At 32.2% G+C, this 20000-nt stretch overlaps 1 protein-coding gene across 3 annotated transcripts in view; it reads right to left on the bottom strand.

Annotated features, from left to right (window-relative positions):
* LOC137652226 (uncharacterized) overlaps nt 1–20000 on the bottom strand; it is an 81187-nt gene that overhangs the window by 56633 nt on the left and 4554 nt on the right. The window lies entirely within an intron of this gene.

Raw genomic sequence — 20000 nt, 5'->3', positions numbered from 1 at the left:
CACGCAGTTTATTCTCTCCTTGTTTTATTTATGTTTATTTGTTATTCCTCTCACGCAGTTTATTCTTTCCTTGTTTTATTTATGTTTATTTGTTATTCCTCTCACGCAGTTTATTCTCTCCTTGTTTTATTTATGTTTATTTGTTATTCCTCTCACGCAGTTTATTCTCTCCTTGTTTTATTTATGTTTATTTGTTATTCCTCTCACGCAGTTTATTCTCTCCTTGTTTTATTTATGTTATTTGTTATTCCTCTCACGCAGTTTATTCTCTCCTTGTTTTTATTTATGTTTATTTGTTATTCCTCTCACGCAGTTTATTCTTTCCTTGTTTTATTTATGTTTATTTGTTATTCCTCTCACGCAGTTTATTCTTTCCTTGTTTTATTTATGTTTATTTGTTATTCCTCTCACGCAGTTTATTCTTTCCTTGTTTTATTTATGTTTATTTGTTATTCCTCTCACGCAGTTTATTCTTTCCTTGTTTTATTTATGTTTATTTGTTATTCCTCTCACGCAGTTTATTCTCTCCTTGTTTTATTTATGTTTATTTGTTATTCCTCTCACGCAGTTTATTCTCTCCTTGTTTTATTTATGTTTATTTGTTATTCCTCTCACGCAGTTTATTCTCTCCTTGTTTTATTTATGTTTATTTGTTATTCCTCTCACGCAGTTTATTCTCTCCTTGTTTTATTTATGTTTATTTGTTATTCCTCTCACGCAGTTTATTCTCTCCTTGTTTTATTTATGTTTATTTGTTATTCCTCTCACGCAGTTTATTCTCTCCTTGTTTTATTTATGTTTATTTGTTATTCCTCTCACGCAGTTTATTCTCTCCTTGTTTTATTTATGTTTATTTGTTATTCCTCTCACGCAGTTTATTCTCTCCTTGTTTTATTTATGTTTATTTGTTATTCCTCTCACGCAGTTTATTCTCTCCTTGTTTTATTTATGTTTATTTGTTATTCCTCTCACGCAGTTTATTCTCTCCTTGTTTTATTTATGTTTATTTGTTATTCCTCTCACGCAGTTTATTCTCTCCTTGTTTTATTTATGTTTATTTGTTATTCCTCTCACGCAGTTTATTCTCTCCTTGTTTTATTTATGTTTATTTGTTATTCCTCTCACGCAGTTTATTCTCTCCTTGTTTTATTTATGTTTATTTGTTATTCCTCTCACGCAGTTTATTCTTTCCTTGTTTTATTTATGTTTATTTGTTATTCCTCTCACGCAGTTCATTCTTTCATTTCGTATTTCTTCTTCCTTACTTAGCTGCTCTCCCTACAGGGTCTTTGGGCTCTTTAATAGTTTGATCACTAACAAAACTAACAATAATAATCATAATGATACCACTACTTGGGATGAAGACTTTTCCAAATATGTAATATTGAAGATTATCGCTGCTTCAGAGATATCGAGTTTACAGAAAATGTTTTCTATAATTCTATTAAAGATAAAAAAAAATCACAAAACATTTTCCTTTTTCACTGACGTTACAGCCATAATAATAATAATAATAATAAATAATAATAATAATAATAATAATAATAATAATAATAATAATAATAATAATAATAATAATAATGGAAAGGGAAAATTCAGAGCCACAGATTCGACGATAATTTAATTGAATGTTATTTTTCTGGCGTTGCAACAAATAAGGTCATCAACACCGATTCAACATAAAACTACGTTAATGATATACATTAAAAGACTTCTAAACCCATGGGAATTTCTTCTACGGAATTTTGTATGATTTTGTAAAGATAATCTTTATGAGAGCCCTTGGGCTTTTATTCGAATAATTATATCATAGATATTATAGTTATTATGGAAAGGATTAGAGTTAACAGCTCCAACAACAAACAACAAATGCAGCCTTTTCTAGCCCACTGTAGGACAAAGGCTTCAGACATGCCTTCTTCATTCATGTCTGAGGTTTGGCCAGTTTTCATCACCGCGCTGGCCAACTGGCCAACTTCGAATTGGTGATGGTGGTAAATTTTTTTACGACTGCTCACAGCAAAACAAACCTTTTACATCTTTGCTGTTCATGGCGATATGCAAACCCTTTCACCACGTTAAGGTATCCCCAGTCAGTTGCATATACCTAAGGATATTAATTTCACAAGGGCAGAAGTATGCCTACAGCATTCAATGATTCAGTGCAAAGACAAAGTCAACAATACTAAATTATAAGAGACAAAACATTGAAGCCACTAGACAGGAATTTTTGAACAGCTGTTAAAAGATAAAAAAAAATCTACAAATACAACAAAGAATGAACAAGATAACAAAAATATAGTAGGAAAACGAATTACAAGCAAAGCCATGTTTTTGTAACTCGACTTGAACATCTACTTTGAATTTTTTATCTTTATCAAGTCCCTGTACATCACTTTTTCTTATATCATCACTTTTTTTCCGAAGGTTCTGAATTAGTAGCCAGAACATCTATTACGGATAACCAGTACGAAAGCGGTAATCGTAAAGAGTGCAGAACACGAAAGTGTGATTCGAAGTGTTTTTCCAGCCTGGGGAAGGGAAATTGAATGTGCAGTAATCTACGTAAGAAATTGTCATACGTGTAACTTGCTATGAAAGGCTACGTAGTGTTGGAGTTTCAAGGTTAAAGTAAAATACTTCTAAGAAAGAAAAGATATAGAAATATTTTAGATATATAAAGCAGTTAAATTCTTTCAATTCATTATAATAACCACACGAATTTCACTTATGAATATGATGCAGTATGATGATTTTAATTATAACGACATAAAATTCACTTATGGATATGACAATCATTTACAAGTTCTACAAAGATAAAAGAGTAATTACATTTTAAATAAACGATGTTCCGCATTCTGCACAAGAATTGCGGTGTATTTAAATGGTACGTTAAGGCAAATTCCTAATATGCAAATTATCTGAAAACTAAAGGTCAAGTACCAACACTAACGTGAAGAATTATTATATAAAACTACCCTATAAATATTATGCTTCATATAAGCTTATTCCTTCTATATATTGCATTTGGATACTAATAAATCAAAAACGTTTTTGACGAGTTAGACTGGGATAAAACGTTGAAATACGTTATAAATCGGTGGACAGAATAAACAAGGCGTACTTTTTTCCTTGAAGGTTACTAATTACAGTCTGTGAAAACCAACATGTAGCAATCTCACTGGATATGGTGGGGAGAAGGCTTCAATACTAAGAGCACATTCACATTATGCATCTCTCTCTCTCTCTCTCTCTCTCTCTCTCTCTCTCTCTCTCTCTCTCTCTCTGAGGAGACTTCAGAGGAGACTTCGAGTTATACACTCCATATTATATATGAATTGTAAACGTAAAGTAACATGGTCAAATAGCATATATATATATATATATATATAAATAATATATATAATATATATATATATAATGCTTATGTGTATTAGTCATATATATATTATATATATATATATTTATATATATAAATATATATTTATAATATATTTATATATTTGTATATATATAATATATATATATAAAATATATATACATACATATATATATATATATATATATAAAATATATATACATACATATATATATATATATATATATGACTAATACACACACACACACACACACATAATATATATATATATATATGAAGACCCACCACCACTTTGATTTATTAAGCTGCTGTATCAATGTTGAGTTCATTACTTCAAAAACTACCATAGTTTTAGAATCAATATAAACAAAAAGCTTAAATGAATAAGCCTTAAAAAAAACAATTTTACCTTGAAAGCACCTAAAATCTTACACGGCCTTCTGTAGTTTGCATCGCTAAACGTGAGAATCATGTTTTTCCTTTATTCTATGAAAAGTTCGTAATCATATTAACCAATTACTTTTACTTGTATCTCTTAAAGTCACAACAAAGAGAAAGTTCCATAGCAATGAAAACGTGAGACGAATACATGTATAATTTGAGATGACAATCAATTCAAATAATGTAAGTATTTGAGGTGGCCGATGTGGTAACGTCCCTGACAGGGGAATGCCAGACTGGAGTTCGAGTCCGCTCAAACGCGTTAGTTTCTTTGCACACCGCAGCCTCACCATCCTTGCGAGCTGAGGATGGAGGGTTTGGGGGAGCCTATAGGTCTATCTGTTGAGTCATCAGCAGCCATTGCCTGGCCCTCCTTGGTCTTGGCTTGGGTGGAGAGGGGGCTTAGACGCTGATCATGTGTAATGTATGGTCAGTCTCTAGGGCATTGTCCTGCTTAATAGGGAAATGTCACTGTTCCTTGCCTCTGCCATTTATGAGCGACATTTAAACCTTTAAAACGCTAGATGAAAACTTTTAAAAACAATAATTAACCTTGGAGTTCGTTGTCCATGAGGCTACTCTTTCGACAGTACAAGAGTTCTAAATTTGTAATATAGGCTAAATGAATTGTTAACATCATTCCTAGTCAAGCGATTTCCTTCCGAACAAAGAAGTTAAAACTTTCAAATAAACAGTTGATAATTTCTTAACACCCTATAAACAACAATAAACAGATTAATTAATTTTTAACACCCTATAAACAACAATAAACAGATTAATTAATTTTTAACACCCTATAAACAATTATAAAACGAATAATTGTGTTAACACCCTATAAACAATAATAAACAGATTAATTAACGTTTAACACCCTATAAACAACAATATTATTATTATTGTTATTACTACTACTATTATTATTATTATTATTATTATTATTATTACTAGCTAAGCTATAGCCCTGGTTGGAAAAGCAAGATGCTATAAGCCAAAGGGATCCAACGGGGAAAAATAGCCCAGTGAGGAAAGGAAATAAGGAAATAAACAATATAAGTAGTGATGAACAATTAAAATAACATATTTTAAAAACATTAACAACATTAAAACAGATATTTCATATATAAATTATAAAAGGACTTAAGCAGAATAATTAATTTCTAAACACCCTATAAGCAATAATAAACAGAATCCCTTCTATTGAAAAATACATTTATCAAAAAATTAAATGAATAGAAAGAAACCAAGAAATACGGATAACAGTGAACCAGTACGTAGCACTTAAGGAAAGCTCATAATGATAATGAGTGACCTCCATAATTCAAGGAAAACGGCTAATTTGTCTTCCTGTGAGCCAATGGAAACGAGGACATATTCGCTGGAATTCGCTGGACGTAACTATAATTAAAATGTTCAAATTTGCAGCGAATGTTTTCATGTTGAACAGGATGACATGAGTCTTTTTTATAGTTTATTTCTGAAAAAAACTTTTTTCATGTTGTTACTGTTCTTAATTTATGTTATTTTAGCTGTTTTTTATTTCTATTGTAGTTAACTATTTCTTTATTTACTTTCCTCTCTGGGCTATTTTTCCCTGTAGGAGCCATTGGTCTTATATCATCCAGCTTTTCTAACTATGGTTGTATCTTAGCTATTATTATTAATAATAATAATAATAATAATAATAATAATAATAATAATAATAATAATAATAATAATAATAATAATAATAAAGGATTCGAGTTTCACCCTGGGATCAATTCCAGTGTGGTCACGATAAAGTGACGTCATTGCGGTGTGGTTAATTGTTGACATTTATTATTTTCACACTTTCAAAGGTCACTATTATGGCCAGATAAAAATTTTCCATGACCTTGATAAGGTACTATATATACTGTATATATATATATATATATACATATATATATATATATATATACATATATATACAGTATATATATATATATATATATACATATATATATATATATATGTGTGTGTGTGTGTGTGTGTGTTTGTGTGCGTATGTGTATGTATACATATATACAGGAGATAAATGTCATTTCTTGTAATAAAAATGCTGACATACCAAAGTTTTTCACAAATTCGTAAATTTTACCGCAAAGAGAGAGAGAGAGAGAGAGAGAGAGAGAGAGAGAGAGAGAGAGAGACTAATTTCATCCAAATTCTTCTTTTATACCACATTATCATACTTGAATCATTTGAGGACTCGTAAAAAAATATCAGATCGTTTAACCTGAGCTTTTCTGTAAAATAAAAGATAATTGCTGACCACTCTGAAGAAAAGCGTGGGAAAGATTTCCAAGGGAATTAAGTGTTTCAAGCTAACCTGGGAATATAATTATAGTAGGAGGATAATGAATATTATAAACAGATACACTGAATTCTTGGGTTTTCATAATGTCTAAGCATTTCTCTAGGATTAAACGTAGGCCATGGACTTGACTAAAAATGCTTTAAAGAACAGAACACCCACTCGTGAAGAAAATGGTATACACACACACACACTATATATATATATATATATATATACATATATATATAGTGAAGTATCACGAAACTAGTTAGGACATAATCGTATATTTCGTATTTTCATTTTCCCTGTGGTTCTTCTGCATCTGAGCATCACGTTTTCCTGTGATTTTACGCATTTTTAGTGAGTGTATATATATCAAAAGGGTAAACAAGAAACAACCAAATATAAAAAAATATTGATAAATCAAAGACAATCACGCTTTAAGGTCGCATTACAGATTCATATATTCATTTATATCTATAGCAATACAATCCCAATTTTTCAACTCAAAACCAACAAAACCTCCAATTTCACATCAGTGATAAGGAAGAACAAGAACCACAATAAAGATAACGTCTCGCCATTCCCTCCGAACAGACATATCTGTCACCCAGATAACATCTCATACTAAGGAAGCTGTTACGCCCTATTTTAGCAACAGGGTTTTTTTTTTTTTTATTACCGATTTTATTACGCCTACTTATCTTTCCACCCATTCCTATTTCACTCCAGCCACGAACAAATGAAATGCTCCAAGAGTCTCTGGACTTTTAAGGCCCAAAACCTCGTATATCAATTCAGCTCTCGGACGTCGAAACAAAAACAATATCCTTTCACTATCATTGTTCTTTTGGCCGGCTGACTTTGAGAGCTTTCCCGCCGGATAATTATTCGCGTTTGGTTCATGTTCGCGTTGGCAATACGCTTCTTGCTCTCGTTAGGAATGCTGATCGTAATTAGATATCGTTCTGATTAAAGGGAAGGTCAGGGCGGCTGGCCTCAGCCTGATTTCTAGCATCGGATTTGCATCATTACTAAATGGGTTATTTTGTGTTGCAAATGAAAGTTAAAGGAGAGAGTTTGACTTAATGCGATTCCGATGGGAGTGTTATCGCCCGTTTAGGGTTTGAACTTGATGCGATCTTCAGAGCTCTTAATCATTCTTGGGTGAGAGAGAGAGAGAGAGAGAGAGAGAGAGAGAGAGAGAGATATTTGTCGTATAAGAGAATGATAAAGTCAATCATTATAAATATCAGACTACTTGTGGTATTCATATTCGGAAAAAATCTACAAAATATGTATTCAATACTTTCATTTATAGAGGAAATTTATATACGCGTCATCTGCAATATTAACTTGTGAAAAATTCAGGGCAATAAAAATAAAATGATAGATAATTAAAGGCAATTTCGATTTTCGGGCATTCAGTCACATTGTAATGAATCTGAAACTATTCAATATTAGAAATGTTAACTGTTAGTAGATGGCATATAGTTGAACATTATATATATATATATATATATACTGTATATATATATATATATACTGTATATATATATATATATATATCTATATATATACATTTATATTATTTATATATTTATATATATACAACATATATATATATATATATATATATTTATATTATTTATATATTTATATATATACAATATATATATATAAATAATATAAATATATATATATATATATATATATGAATATATATATATATATATATATTGTATATATATATAAATATATAAATAATATAAATATATAAATAATATAAATATATATATATATAAATATATATATATACACAGTATATATATATATATATATATATAAACTGAAACGAAAAAAGGACATGAGTCTTAATTCAATATAAAGAGCAACTCATGACAAACTCCTCTTATTTTAATTTTCCATCTGTTTATAAAACTCAAACATTCTAATTATGTTAAAAAATTTTCTTCAAAGAACACAAGCACAAACAATCAATAGACCACTGGCAAATTTCCCTTTTATAAACTTTCGATTTGTTTACAAAACAACAAATAATTAAACTGATTTTTTCTTCACAGAACAAAAGCACACACTAACGAACAACGGAGCACCAGTAAATTTCCCCTTTTTCACTTTCGATTTGTTTATCAAACATAAAACAATTTAGCTATCTGTTGATTTTCTTTCTTTAAAAAACAAAAGCACAAACTAACAAGCAATACCAGATGTTTAACCTTCAAGATCACTTAGTGCAATTAAAGGTATAATGCAGAAGAGTAGCTAATTACTCTCGCTTTCTTCCCCTTAGTTACTATGACCTGGTTTGAACAATGGGGGCCCCATTCGTGCTCTTGATCCAGAGATAGCAAGAGTCAGATCTGCTTCAGTTGTAGTGCAGAGAATTACTACGCAAAAGGCTAAGCCAATAGAACGTGCTTCTTTTGTGTGTAAGACATGTCGAAAACAATGTGCTTTTTTATGGAAGTGAAAAACTATACAGGTGGTATTTCTGAAACGGTAGTAGTAGTAGTAGTAGTAGTAGTAGTAGTAGTAGTAAGAGGAGGAGGTAAGTAAAAATTAGCCCAAATTAAGCAACAAATATGTTTTAAGATAAAATTCCTTAAATTCTACACTTAAAAATTTGTCGTAAAATACGGTAAAAGTCCTGGAATAAATGTAGCCAGGCATTTAATTTTTTAATAACCGATATATTGACGTAAAGGAGTGATATTACGGTCACCAACCCGTAAAAGATAATAAAGAAGGGTAAAATTACGGTGGCCTGCCATTTAATGAAATACGGATGGGAGCAGTATATCTTTATGGAGAATTCCCCATTGGAATTAAGTTTTTTTTTTTTTTTTTTTTTTTTTTTTTTTTTTTTTTAAAGAATCAGTGCATGTAAAAGGACACTACATTCATTCACAATACTACTATCATAGTCTAGTGACGCTCTTACTGTACACTCAGGTAATGTCATGGAGAGCTCATATCGGTATCTATCAGTGTGTGAAAAAATAGACACCGTATCCAATACATGTCCAAAATATCAAATAGGGCGTGTTTTGGTACTACTGTGATTTTCGTCGATTTTTCAAGTTCCATTTTCTATTAAACGTGTGGTTGAGCGAATAAAACCATAACGTGAAGAATATTCACAAACAAAATTTATAAACCAAATTAAACAGTGTGTACATTAACATCCATAACAACATCAATTCACCAAAGATATAGTGTATATATACAGTGTGTATATATATATATATATATATATATATGTATGTGTGTGTGTGTGTGAGTGAGGGAAATCAGTCCTGCCAAATATCTACCTGAAGTTCAAAGCCTCGAAAGGCGGCCAAGACACAAAACCACTACTGCAGCATCTTACGATCTGCCAAATCCACAGACCATCCGAGGAAAAAAAAAAAAAGTTTCAGCCCAGACATGCAAGATGAGAGCAGGTGCTTGAGGCTCTCAAATCATGACTTCTCCTCTCTTCGCCTCGATCTTGCAAGCACAGGATGTATTCAGTGTTACCTAACAAGCAGAACCTCACGATAATTTGCAAGAGAGAAAATCAGGACGGCCTGAAGATCTCGCAAAACACGAGGAGTCGCGATATGCGGTCGGTGGGAGAGAGCCGGTTATGAGGTGGAGACAAGAGAGGTGAAGCACCATTCATAAATACAATAAAAATAACAAAAATAACAACAACAACAAATACAACTGTTTTCTTAATTAATGAGTTAATCCGTAAGACAGCTTTATGAATCAGCCACTTTAACAAGTTAAAATTAATATCGTAATTGTATGACTGAAACATCTTAGGGTGAATACTTTATCATATCCTCTTTATGCAATTATTTTTGCTTACTATCAACGAAGAGCATTTTAAAATAATACAAAACACACACACACACACACACATATATATATATATATATAAACACACATATATAAATATATATATATATATATATAAACACACATATATAAATATAAATATATATATATATATATATATATAATTCTTTCATAAATCCTAATAAATAAAAGTATACTAAACCAACACTAAAGTAATAATTGAGAAAACGTGACAATGATATATAGAAAATTGATGAGAATGATAATGAAAACAAGACTTAGAGAAAAGTTGCTTTTCTGACGTTATATCACTTTGCACGAAGTCGGTCAAAAATCATTAAGGCGGAGAGAGAGAGAGAGAGAGAGAGAGAGAGAGAGAATATGTAACAGCAATATATGCTAGCTAAGTGAAAATAAAAAAAAATATATAAATATAATAGAACTTTCATTTTTATGTCAAATGGTCATCAATGTCTAATTTTACCTATGAATGAAAAATGAATGAAGAATGTGTTTTGGTCTTAGACTTTGAATTACATTAGACGTAATTACTGCTTGAATTTATTCTATATTTGCAGTAAAGTCTATTTGGAATGTCGCAAACTCTTTTACTAAAAGTTCGGTTGTCGTCTATTGAAAACGTCCATGCCCGGCGTTCTGCAGGACGGGAGATCGAGTCTTGCTCGAACTCGATAGTTTCTTGTTCGTTCGTTCGTTTTAGAACGCCTTGCCCATAGCAAGACACGGGCTCTTGCACAAGGGCAGCCCGTAAGAGAGATTAAGTGTGATAGTCAAATATATTTACGTTAAGGAAATAATAATAATAAAAAAAAAAAAAACACAACGGGATCGAATCAGTTGCTCTTCAATAGATCGTGATCTGAACGTGTCACGGGGTAGAAAGGGTTCGGGATAGTTATTGTAGTGTATGTAACCCCATTATCATTGTGAGGTAAGGATAGGGGGTTGGGGGAGCCTACAGGTCTACCTGCTGCGTCATCAGCAGCCAGTGCCTGACCCTCCCTGGTCCTAGCTTGGATGGAGAGGGGCCTTGGGCACTGATCATATGTATCCATGTTCAGACTCCCGGGCACTGTCCTGCGACAGTATTGTCACTGTCCATTTCCTTTGCCATTCATGAGAGGCCTTTAAACTTTTTAACCATCGAATTTATAAAAATTATTGAATAATCAAAACACTCTGCCAATGCAAATCTACTTATCTAGATATATATAAAGAAACTACAAAAAAAAAAATAGAAAATCTATTCCCTTTTCTAGCGCAAAGAAAGAATAGAAAGACTATCGTCTTTGATCCAGCGCATACCAGGGATAGAAATTGACGCAAATGAAGATCTATGACTCTTTAATTAGCAGCATCCAGCCACAGATGCTCAACCACAGGTTGATGGAAGACCTTGCAAACCCTGTGAAGGATCACCAGTGGATGGAGTCATTAGTGTTACCACTCGAGGGAGACATACGAGAGGGTAAAAGACTTCTTTTGCATAATATAAAATAGTATATATATATATATATATATATACACGTGTATGTGTACAACAGCAACAAATGCTGCTGCTTCTAGTCCACTACAGGACAAATGTCTCAGTCGTGTCCTTATTCATTTCTGGAGATTGGCCATTTTTCATCAACACTGGGGATGGTAGCAGATTTCTGTCTGACCGCTAACCGCATACTACCCTAGTATGGGCGGCCCTGACTAGTAAAGCTTTGCTGATCATGGTAATACACAAACTCTTTCACCACGTTAACAATTAACAAATATCCTGGATTATAGTATTTACTATACAAGGCTCTCTCTCTCTCTCTCTCTCTCTCTCTCTCTCTCTCTCTCTCTCTCTTTTGAAACATTTTTATTAAGTTTGAAAGTAATCATCAGTGATCTTGAAAGTTTGTAGTTGCTTATTACTTCTCATCTGTATAAAAATACAAGGTAGCTTATCTGCCCTAAAGGTATTTTTTGGTGTAATTCTACTACTACTACTACTACTACTACTACTACTACTACTACTACTATCAATATTTCTACTACTATTACTACTACTTATAATCATAACAATGCTTCTTATTCTTATCAAAATTTTCACTGCCATTATTATCATTAAAATTTTCATCATTCTTACGAATATTTTGTACATCTAAAGTTTTGAAGAACTTCCCACATGACCGGAAATACAAATGAAACGCAAAGGCGTCTATGTAAACGAGCTATACCGGAAACAAGCGTCTTAATTCCCCACATGAAAACTTGACTGCGGTCAGCCAGTGCGACACATCATTGCCTGCGGAGTTAAGTTAGCCCTGGCCACTTCCGACACCGCATAGAAAACGGAAGACTCTTGGCCATGCAGTTCTTGGCAAACCGCCCACCACAAACCTTTTGTTAACGATGATAATTCGTGTTTTTTTTTCCTCCAGGGGCTTATAACCTTCGTAATTTTGACGCCCATATATGTAAGGGGCGGTCTTAGGTGGAGTTACGATAGAGCACCATAATGCTATGGAGAGGAGTGACATTGAAAGGAAGGTTTGGGACAATGTAAGAGTAATGCATGGTCATATTTTGTATATATGAATTTTCTTTCCACGAAAAAGATTTGAAGTTAAAATATGAAAATATCTTGATCATCTATTTATAAGGAAAGCTTAGGTATTTTTCCTTCCAACTTTATTCACGATTACCTTGAACAATAAAAGCTGATGAAACCGAATTCGACCTGTTCTGTATTTGAAACGTCTTTTTAAATGTTTAAGAAAAATACTTTAAATCAAAACGCATCTTATTTCTTCCTCATTCTGGATTAAAGACAAAAAATAAAAACCCTGTTGGAAACGACCCTGCCTTGCGATCAGCCGGACTGGAGTTAGATTTACGCTCAAGCTCGATAGTTTCTTGTAGTACCTGCAACATCACCATCCTTGTGAGAAGGATGGGGATTTGGGGGTGACTATAGGTCTATCGGCTGAATTATCAGCAGCCACTGCCTGGTCCTCCCTAGTCCTAAATTGGATGGAGAGAGGGTTTGACCGCAGGTCATAATGGTTATCATCGGCAGTCACTGCCTGGTCCTCCCTGGTCCTAAATTGGATGGAGAGAGGGTTTGGGCGCTGGTTATATGTATATATGGTCAATCTCTAGGGCACTGTCACTGACTCTTGCCTCAGCCATTCATGAATGATCTTTAAACCATTGAAGTTTCAGAACGCCAGAAACGAAAATTCCTTTTAAAGGACAAAATATGTTTATCTAACACAACAGTCAACTCTTCCCTTTGATTCGGGCTTGGGACTTTCTTAATGTAAAGGGTGGGGGGAGGGTAAGAACTCCCCTTCCTGCCCTCACACGTTAAATGTAATTCCACAAACCTTGACGGTATTTTGTTTACGTTTCATGCAAGGTTCGAACTGACGTCCTCTTTCATGAGATTCCACAACGGAAATGACATCGAGAATACAAACCAATAAAAGAGGAGAAACAGAATAAAAAAAAAAGGATAACATTATAGAAAACATTAGTAAATAAAACAATTATCAAATTGGTCTTTATTCTTTTGTTGTAATTCCCACCAAGTCTTAACTTTACCATTCTCCCCTATATAATAAAGAGCAAGTGTGTCTTTCTCCATATATATATATATATATATATACATATATATATATATATATATATTATATATTATATATAATTACATATATATTATATATATAACCATATACATACAAATATATATATATATATATATATATATTTCCGGTCATACCCTGGTGAGAGGTAGTACCTCTAAAGGAAAAGGGGAGGGGTGGGAAGGGTTGAATCTGTGAGGGCGCGCGTATGTATGTATGTTTGTATATATGTATATAAATGTGTATGTATATATATATATATATATATATACGTGTGTATATATATATATATATATATCCGTCCTTTTTGAAGGGTAGTAGAATAACGAACTGGCATAGAGCAAAAATATCTGCGATCGAGAATGATGCTGGGAGCTAAAAACAATCACTAAAACAAAACTTGAAATTAAAAACATAAAGAGGTGCCGTTCAAAACGTGGTACACACCCCCCCCCAAAAAAAAATGAATAACAAGACCAACGGCTAACTTAAAGCCAACAATATACCAAAAACTAAAATCCTGAGTTGGTTTTCTCAAAGGAGAAAGACCTGAATACAAAAACCATCAGGTTTCCTTATTATCAAAAATGCCGAGAGAAACCAGTTTTAATTATCGTCAATTAATTCAGCCTTACTTTTTAAAAGGCCTTGACCAAGGCCAAGGTAAATTGGGTAATGTAGTCCTGACAGTGTAGTGTTCTTTGTTTGTCTTTGAGCGCATGAGTGATAAATGGTCATTACGATATCATAATGAAGAGAGAGAGAGAGAGAGAGAGAGAGAGAGAGAGAGAGAGAGAGAGAGAGCCACAATAATAATACAAACGAAGGAAACGAAAACAATTCATAAGATTTAAAAAAAAAATTTCAAACATTATCTAATGTTAAATATCTTTTACTAATTAGTACACACCATATAAAATACAGTAAATATACTTCGTATAAATAAATCCATTGTACAAGGATACGTACAGTAATTAAGCACTGCATAACATGAAGATAAATATATTTCATGCAAATTATGAAGTAAATGTGTTATGTGTAAGGTAGATATATTGCGTGTATGCAAAATAATTTAATTACTAAAAATGGCTGAATAATTCCATATGGAATAAAAATCAAAGTAAATATATTTCAAGTAAAATTAAAAGTAATTATTTCGTGAAAGGTAAACTGAATTTATTCTTTGCAAAAGGGAACCTAGATTTATTTTGCGTAACAGGCAAACTGAATCTATTTAGTGCAAAAGGTAAACTGAAACATTTCTTGCGTAAAATGCTAACTGAATTTATTTTGTGTAAATTTAAAGTTAAATATACTTAGTGTTAAAGGGAAGAGTAAATGTATTTTCTCGTACGAATTCCTATTTTTTTTCTTTTTCTTATCTAAAAAAAAGAATGAATACTTTCGGGTAATTGTACGATAATTCCAGCGTAAAACTGGCCCCAGCAGTCGAATTCCATCCTAATGTCAGGAGAGATAAAAAACGATTTACGAACCAACAAAACAACTCATACTCCGTTACAATCTTCTACAAGGACGTTGAACCTTGGAAGGGTCTTTTAAAAGATAAAATAAAAATAAAAAACCTAACAAAAACCACAATAACCATATCATCCGCCGTTAGATAAGATAAAGGTATATAAACAGAAATATTAAAAATTGACTTGCATTGGAAGGTTGAAAATATGAACTAGATGTAATTGTCTTATCATATGGAACAGAAGGAGTGACTCAGAAGAACATATGATATAACCTTTTTTTATGAAACATGCAACAGGCTTCAGGGGATTGCTTTGAGCGGCAGGGAGAAGCATAAGGGGGCCTAAGAAACCAACTGATGTCTTGATTTTAAAAAAATGACACATGCCAATGACGGACCCTAAATAGATTCTCCCTTTCTGGAGAGTTGATCTGGTAGAATCATAAGGACGTTCAAATAAACTGAAGAGAGAGAGAGAGAGAGAGAGAGAGAGAGAGAGAGAGAGAGACCATATTGTCTCGTCTGAATATTTCATATTCAAAATGACCAATGTCTCACTAGTTTTGAAGAGAGAGAGAGAGAGAGAGAGAGAGAGAGAGAGAGAGAGAGAGATTGATTCACAAGTGGTTTAAAGGCGAAAAAAACTAAACAGCAAAAACCCAACTTGCAAGAATGCAAAATAACCTCTCAAAGTTACAGAATCAATATTTGCATCCATCATAATGGGCATCCTCGATCAAAATCATCCAGTGATGTGAGATAAACTAATAAATAACTTACAGAATCCAAGACATCATTCCTTCCATCTCGATTTACTTTACTGCGACCTCTTATTCGATTAATAAATGTTAGTAATTAAGACGTCCCCATAAAAAAAAAGGTTTCAAATTAATAGGTTTCTCATAGATTAAAAAAGTTCATTTGAACTAAAGGTTCGACAGGCCATTAAATGAGTGTCAAATTAGATATATTTGATACGTAAACTATTAAAAGCTATTACGAGAGAGAGAGAGAGAGAGAGAGAGAGAGAGAGAGAGAGAGAGAGAGAGAGAAAACTATTTTGTCTGAATATTTTCTGTTCAAAATAACTAATTTCTTTTATATCTCTTTAAATAGTTTTGGAGAGAGAGAGAGAGAGAGAGAGAGAGAGAGAGAGAGAGAGAGAGAGAGTTATTAGTTATTTCGAACAGATAATATTTAGCTTAGTCACACACACAATAAATAAATAAATAAATAAATATATATATATATATATATATATATAAACACAGCCTCTAATGATGAAAAACAAACCCTAGGAGGCCAAGCCCTTTACAATGATAATGACCGACTCTGATGCAACAGTAAAAATGGCACCCTTCGCCAGCATACAGAACAAACACACACACACACAAACACCACCAGATAAAACAAACACCGGACTGTTCTTACGAAACTAATGAGAATAACATCCACTCACACAGGTATGCAAGGCACTACATTTTCTCTCTCTCTCTCTCTCTCTCTCTCTCTCTCTCTCTCTCTCTCTCTCTCATTTTATTTTCACCTTGGAGATATATATTTTTATCTTGATTCTCCATTTTCTATTCGTCAAAACTTCTTGCTATATGGTTCGATATCATTTGTCCAGTGGATAACATACCATTTATTTTTTTCTCTTTTTTATTTCCACCTTGGGGATATATTTTTTATTCTTGATTGTCTCGCACTGAAATCTTTAACTCTATTTTCTATTCGTCAAAAATTCTTGCTATATGTTTTTATTAAATTTTCCATTGGATAATATACCATTCTCTCTCTCTCTCTCTCTCTCTCTCTCTCTCTCTCTCTCTCTCTCTCTCTCTCTCTTTTATACACATACACATTCATTCGCCCTTCCATTCAAATATAATGTTTGTAAACATCCACCACCTAACGTTCTCAGCCCCTTAACAACAGAATTTTAAAATAGAAGACAAGAATCTTTCCAGGAATATATAATTCAGGATTTATTAGAAGGATATTTTAAATTTCCAGAATTCTCAAGATATACTTTTTTTCATTAGGATTTCTGATCTTGTCATTTACGTTACCTGTTCTATAAGCATTCTTTTACATTTCAAAAGTTCATTATAAAATAACATATCTAGACTATGCCTTTCAAATTCAAAATTATACAACCAATCTTTTCACATTCAAAATTGTACAAACAATTCTTTCAAATTCAAAATTGTACAGCTAATCCTCTCAAATTTAAAATTGTGCACAATCCCTTTAATTACAAATTGTACACCTAATCCTTCCAAATTCAAAATTGTACACCTAATACTTTCAAATTTAAAATTGTACACCTAATTCCTTCAAATTCCAAATTGTACAGCCAATCCTTTCAAAATCAAAATTGTACACCCAATTCTTTCAATTCAAAATTATAGATACCAAATTTAAAAGAGCAACTCTATGTATATTTTAAATCGATCAGATATCCTAACCTATAAGGTTGATAACGCAGTCTGATTAGCACTGAATCCGAACACCAAGTCGTTGCTAAAATACTACTTTTTGCACGGTTCATTCATCCCAATGAATCTTAAATACGATTGGCTACCGAATATAATTTCAAGGCCGGAAATTACAGATACAAAAAAATTTGCATAGCCTAATCAGCTCTTTCAGAAGGCTCCTTAGTGTCTTAGACACGCCTTCGGTAGACGGTAAACCAGTAGTTACCGAAGTGTCGTGATTTACATACATTACCTAGTGAAGTTATTAACGAAATTTATGGATGCAGAAATAAAATGAGAAACTACCACTAAGTAGGGCGTGGCTTTCTCGCAAGTTGTAATTGAAACGTAAGTTGCAAAATGATGGAGACACGAGAGTTTCTCGTATTGAAATAAGAGAATAGTAATAATAGATTTATGGGCAAAAATATAAAATAATACGTTTTCTATCACACATACATACTTGCGAAGGCATTACTCACACACACACACACACACACACACACATATATATATATATATATATAATTTGTGTGTGTGAGTGTATATATATATATATATATATAAATAATGCGAATATAATTACAAACTACAATCGTATCATGTTAACTGTAGACGTCAAACAAAGGACGAGAGAGAGAGAGAGAGAGAGAGAGAGAGAGAGAGAGAGAGAGCGCCATCAAAATTGACGGGTTGAGTAATGGGGATTGCAAAAGGCATACTTTTAGTGGGAATGAAGAATTTGCTAATATGCAAAATTGGGGAGAAATTAATGTGTAGAATATGAAAGAATACAATGTAATAGAGTTTCATTTGTTCATATATCTACACCGTTATATACAGTATATTATATATACACATATATATTATATATATATATATATATATATATATATACATATATAAATAAACTTCGCTCATGAAGTGTATCCATCTTCCCTTCAATAGACACTCATTTGCATACAATTCAATATCCGTCCAATATAACAGGAACCTTCCAGCAACAATCCTTTATCTTACCGCAATTTACGCTCACTTTTCAATCCAACTAATTGCACCAACACAATCACATTCATCAGGCGGTATCATTAAAAGTTTTCTTTAGAAGTTGGGTCCCTGTTTTCTTTATAAGCTGGGTTCCCGTTTTCTTTTTTCTGTTTTTAAGAATTCAAGCCAGAATGATAAATGTAAATTCCGTTATCCAGAGTGCTTGTGACACCACTCACTGAATGACCAGGCTATTTTAGGATTTATGTTTTGGACATTAAAGATAAAATGAAAAGTAAATTAGTCATGACCGTGAGTTTGTGTAGCAATGGTTCTTAAAACTACCAAGAATTGGTAATAAGTTACCTAATCGAAGAAAACTTTATGAAAGGTTTCACTTTCTTTACTTAATATTAATAGTATCATTATTATCTCTCTACACATCTTCAGCAAAATACGAAAACTATGATGTTTCTGTAAAGAAATACTACTTTGATGAAAAACCAGTTATTACTAAAAAATCCAATTTTATATATATAAAAAAATCGTTAAAAATCCACTGCACCTCTATTGAACTAGGCACTAAACATATAACTTCATCTTAGGAGAATTGTTAAGATCTACAACTGAATCATCTTAGCAAAACACTTCCAGAACAAAAGCCGCTCTGTACACCTATACACCTAAGTGCCAATAGCTTTTCATTCTAATTATCCATATTCCAGTGCAGAAGACAACCATCGGAAGGTTGTGAACCCCTTGTGCGAGAAAATTTGGAGGAGCCCAATTTTTATTTTTCTTAACCAACGCCTGTTTGTTTACCGACGACGTTACTGCAATGGTAATATTATTATTACTAAAAGGGAGGAGTTTAACCAGCCCAACACACAGATATATATATATATATATATATAGATACCTCTCTCTCTCTTTCTCTCTCTCTCTATATAAATTATATATATATATATATATATATATATCATATACTTTATACACGCACATACACAAATATAAACTAATTTATAATTCATAAACAAACACACGTTTATACACACATTTATATAAATAATATACATACAGGTAAATATAGCATATATTATATATTAATTTATGTTATATATATATATATATATATATATATATAATATATAGACACATAGATATATCATACACACATACACAAACATACATATGTATGTATATATACATACATACATATATATATATATATATATATATTGCATGTGCTTTCCTTCGTGGGTATGTACGAATAAATACATGACATTTTAAAACATAAAACGGTTTATCCCTGGACGAACTGTTATTACCATCACGCTTTCCAAAATGATAAACTGTCCTCTATGATTGTGCAGCTTGAAGGATGAATAGCTCTCGATTT

Source organism: Palaemon carinicauda, chromosome 13 (genome assembly GCF_036898095.1).
Source record: "Palaemon carinicauda isolate YSFRI2023 chromosome 13, ASM3689809v2, whole genome shotgun sequence".
Classification (NCBI taxonomy): Eukaryota; Metazoa; Arthropoda; class Malacostraca; order Decapoda; family Palaemonidae; genus Palaemon; species Palaemon carinicauda.
The sequence above is the reverse complement of the archived record's forward strand: the minus strand, read 5'-3'. Positions and strand labels throughout refer to the sequence as shown.